Below are 5066 nucleotides of genomic sequence, written 5' to 3'. Positions count from 1 at the left end.
TATAAAAGCCGACGCGCTTGACCCGCTGATCAGATTTTTGACGATCGCCGACTGTGTTCGCCGCTATCGTTGTGCTTTAAGTGTAGCCTGTCTTTGTGCGCACAGGCTCGCCCAATAAAAGTTAGTTTTGTCTTTTACAGTATTGCTACTGTGTTCTTTAACGCCACTACCACGAGACAATATCATGCTAAATAATGGATGCGCATTTTTAAATTCTTCTGTTATCTTTAATTCTTCTGATATTCTTCGTCATGTTCCAAGCCACCATTGATTAGAACAAGGACAACACATTCCTGCATTCTGTGAAGGTACCTGCAAGACCAGTTAAAATATTAGGTTACTGGCATTAAGGAATATAAAAAACAAAATAAAGTTATTAATAACTAGAAGTTGATGGCAAATCTATTAAGGATGTGTACTAAGTATTAGCATTTCCCGTTTATACAATCTATTTATTATTATTCATCTTTTATCCAAGTTAATGCGGTAATCACTGCTTTAATCATAGATGGCATTAATCAGAACAATATTCTTTGTATGCTCATTACGTCAAATATTGATAAATTGATTCCTTTTACGTAATAGAGTCTGCCGCATGTGCTGCTTCATCTTTTTTAGTTTAAATATTCTTGCTAAGCTCCTACGCACCCGTGCGGTTACTTACGACAATTGACGTACCTTTTCGTTCTATCAACGGCTGACACAAAATCACGGAATGAAATTCTATAGCCGCGGCATTAAAAATTGTTTTTTATTATTGTTAGTAATATTGAAAGCTGCCTTAACATTTTGAATACTTCTCCGCGTCTTCCTGAGGAAAAATGTGGCCGAGATTGCGTCTACCTATAGTCAGCACGCACCAAATACATCAAGAAAAACTTATATTTTCGTTGATAACAGCGACAAGTTGCGTACAATACACTATCTCTGAGGGGTTCTAGTAGTTGCAGAAATCCCCTTCGCATAGGCGCGCATGCTTTTACAGCCCTTCGAATACGAAGTACTTATAATGCAGTTGGTGTGTTTGCCAAAGAAATTATATATCCTAATTTTGGAATACATTAATCCGAACAAACTATAAACCACATACATCTAGAGAACCTAAATGTTTATATGAATCATCAAACTGATTGTTTTCATAGGTGGCATTTGGCTAACTGTGACACTGTGCAATGTTTGAATGATTATGCTCTACCTTACATCCAGAAGCACAACTATTCGATGAAATATTTCTTTTTTTCGCATGTGTCTTTAACATGAAATTACAATAATTATGAATTTATTGAAGCAACTGGCGAATATTTGTTCTAAATACTTAGACGCCTCTACCAGCTTATCCTTTGGTACCCAATCTGATCTCGATAATTTATGATGTCTTTCTTAAGTGTTTTCCGTGGATGTATCTTATAACGGCGTTCTAACACAATCATACTTATACATGCGATGGCGATATCTTTCATAAGTGTGCATTAGGAGGACAAAATGCCGATACTAAAGGTGTTTGTTGTTTTGGAGAGCAGGCCACAAGATGACGCCTATTAGAAACACAGTGCAAAAACTTCAAGTTCACAAAACAAACGCCAGAGAAATCAGCGCGGTATTTCGCATACCTGAAGGACTTGCACTATACGTCTTTAGCTATTTTTCACTATACAAAAGAAGGCAAATTTTCCAACACATCTGAAAGCACACATGCGTCAGACATTGGGGATGTGTTCATAACACTGATGTAATCCAGAGAGAAATCTCGCTCATACAAGCACACACTTCCAATTCTAGAGTAAACGCGAAATCCACACTTGTTAACGCTTCTCCTCGAAGCGTCTTCGAACAGCTTTGTGAGATCCATGCTTAAAGGGATGAAATAAGTGCACGGCAGAATAAAAAAGGAACAAATAAATGTTCACTAGGCCCGCCATTCTTCTGAGCGCAGTGTTTGTTGAGGGGAAGCGTGCGATGTACGAGTAGGGAAATAAACATTGCTCACTTATCTTTGTTGCGATTAAATTGATTTCAGAATTTTGTACGAGCAGGACTCCTTGATTACCATCGCACTCAATCGCATGTGCGCCCAGTCTTCCAAACCTTTTGCTTTGCTCATCTAGCCGTTCTCATTAGCGCACGCTAAACGCTCTAATGCTCGTATGCTAAGCTCTGCCTTAGCTATAAATTCTGCATGTCACAAAGTATTTTTATGTAATAAATTGCTGCAACCTGCAGTTTTACTTGTGGAAATTTTGCCATCGTGGGTTTTCTCTTAAACTTTACAATTTCAGTTTCTTGTTCCCGCAATATGAAGCTCTTACCACCGCCGGCACTCTAAATGAACGTCCCATCATGTTCGTGCATGCCACCGCATGTGCCTACGTTCGTTCGCCTCACTTCCTGGCTAAACGATGGCGCGTCTTGGGTGAAGCAAACGATTCTATGTTTCGAAGTCGACCATTACAATAACTGCTTCAAAGCGAGGTTTCGCCTGCCAAGATATAATACTAGCATTGGGAGCTAATAAAATATCACTAGAATAAGTATTTGAGCAGACAGCACAATCAATCATGCTTTAAGAGCACGCCCTATAGCCTTGTTTTCTGGAATATGCCTTACCTGGCTTCACCGACCACTGTGTTCTGTCTCCTCAGATTAACCTTTCTCGACCTTAAACAAACAATAAACATTGCAAAATCTCATAAATATCATAATAACAGTGACGACTTTTGTAATGATTGTGTGCTGATGCCCTTATTGAGAAAGCCATTGAAGTGCCCAAAGTGCATATTACCCACGACTTAATCACAGCTGTGGCAAGAAAAACAACAAGTCCCTATGTTACTCTCTTATAGTAGGTAAGGTTAATATCACCACAAAAAACACCATACAATTCACTGCCTAAAAATGAAAGTACATTAACAACGTAAGTAGAGTTGCAAACATTTTGATAAATACTCTAATGATAAGGTTAGAGAAGGTATTCAAGCAAGCACAATAAAAAAACGCGGCATATGGCGTAAAAGGACTTTTTCCGTGTTATCCAAAGGAATGATGAGACTGTCAGTCTGGTTTCGCTTTTTGAGGATTTCATAAAATGAATGATGTTTTTTTTTCCATGAAATTCTGTAATTTGAGGTGATCTGTGCGTGTCAATCCAAAAGTTGCTTGTGAACAATTTTCCATCAAATTATTTCTATGCATTCTCTCAAATGAGACCCGTGAATCTGTGATATTCATATTTTCTTAACTTATGTATTCTAGTGATGCTGCTTTGTGACTGTGTTTGGCTTGTGTTCCCGCTTATGATATAATGACAGAAATTTTAACCTCCGGTCATGCTTTGTCTGGCTTGAATTATTTGATGTACTTGCTGGTGCACTCTCTTGCAGCGGAACATGCAGTATTTAAAAAAAAATGTTCACAAATATAAATTTCTGACCACTTTTAGAATTTACATATGCACTAAATAGCATGTTTACAAATTAATACAATCATAGCGTTTGATTTTTTACCATACCATCAATCCTTTGTTAAGGGCTTATTTTACGGCCGTCATATATCCAGTAGCGTGGTATGCACATTCAAGAACGCAATGACATCGTCCCATACTAACTGTAATTCTTTTATCAAGTTATTGTTTAGTTTTTGCAAACATCTTGGTAATGCAGCTCATTAAATGCTTTCAAAAACCCCTACACTATCTTCCTCTTCCTGAGGAGCGTAAATTCATGAACGTGCTTCCACTCCAGAAAATATGCAGCAGCATTGCTGCATAGTTATGAACCGCTTTCGGCAATTATTATTTCATCATTGCCATTTGTTGGGTGTGTTGGTAAACTGACTAGGAAAGCATAATTAGCGGCAGCGAACCTATTTCATGTAGCATTCAATGTATTTTCTATTCTATTGTTCCTTCTTTGCCATCTTAGCACAGTTTTCAAGAAAGTTCTGCAGCGAAAGTCAACGTGAGTCCTTATTGTGTACACTTGGCATCATCTTTGAACGCTTTCCTTGAGCTCGCTGTACTGTTAGACATATTGAGAAGTGCCCCCAAATGCGATAATTTTTCGCGCAGCATTCACGTGACTAGGGCAATTTTCTGCTCATAGACAGGTCATTATAACTAACTACAATCTACAGCGAGAACATTATTTAATAAATATTATTACAGAGAAAACGAACCAGTAAAGTCAGGGCATCTCTCTGGCCCGCTTTTCAATGTGCATCTTTGTGGTCCGCTTTTCACTGGAATAAAATTTACTGACCAAGAGTCTTTTACATTTTCGAAGAAACGGATGCCGTAGTGGCTGAGTTATTTTTAGGCAGAAAGAAGCCCCGATGACTGTATATTCACTGTATCAACATTTTTCGTGCGTACGTTTGACTATTTTAAAAATATGACATCTTTTTTTCTAAGACTTACGTTTTGTTGTAGTTGTTCGATGGGTAGTAGTGCAGCGCTTGACGAATTTCAGCATCCTCCCCTCAATTTTCGAATTCTGATGTGGAAGAAGGCCCAAGGACTCACATCCTCCGGCCATTGTGAAAAGAACAAAAGCAAATATGCCAAAAAAGGTAGTAATACTTATCCCAAAAACCTTCAACATTGCGGATACAATAACATCAATGTTGCTTTGGTGTAGTACCATATATAGGGATTTGAAAAACAATAGGACGGGCAAAAAAACTACTTCATAATGCAAGTTTTCTTTCCCATTTCTTCCATACCCAATTTCGCGTACTTTTTATTACGACGACTGAAGCTGTTTTCTTTGTAAATTGCTTTATAGTGCATAATAGAAGCTACGCTACCGTTCGCGTTTCTCTAGTGTGTCAAAATGAACCATAGCACATTGTTAGGCTGAAGGAGTGAAATGGCTCCATGCGAAGCCACTGAACAGCGCAAGCTTCCCTTACAACCCTGCGTATTGTTGGTTGTCACCTGCGTTTATTTCTGACTATTTTTTATTTTCTCACACAAAAAAATTATTGTATTGCCGTTAATATATTTCTATTTTACAGCGCATGGTGCAGTTTGACTTATTTCTAACGAACGCTCTAAAGATAGTACTTTTTTT

The 5066-nt window shown here is 38.1% G+C and overlaps 1 long non-coding RNA gene across 1 annotated transcript; it reads right to left on the bottom strand.

Moving 5' to 3' along the window:
* Nucleotides 1-205: 205 nt before the first annotated feature.
* Nucleotides 206-4594, bottom strand: LOC129383280 (uncharacterized). The gene is made up of 3 exons (XR_008611154.1): nucleotides 4412-4594; nucleotides 2605-2655; nucleotides 206-312 (listed from the first exon to the last, which is right to left on the bottom strand). It is a non-coding gene; the product is annotated as an uncharacterized lncRNA (long non-coding RNA).
* Nucleotides 4595-5066: the final 472 nt, after the last annotated feature.

Source organism: Dermacentor andersoni, chromosome 8 (assembly GCF_023375885.2).
Source record: "Dermacentor andersoni chromosome 8, qqDerAnde1_hic_scaffold, whole genome shotgun sequence".
Classification (NCBI taxonomy): Eukaryota; Metazoa; Arthropoda; class Arachnida; order Ixodida; family Ixodidae; genus Dermacentor; species Dermacentor andersoni.
Note: the sequence above shows the minus strand (reverse complement) of the source record. Positions and strands in the feature narration are given on the sequence as shown.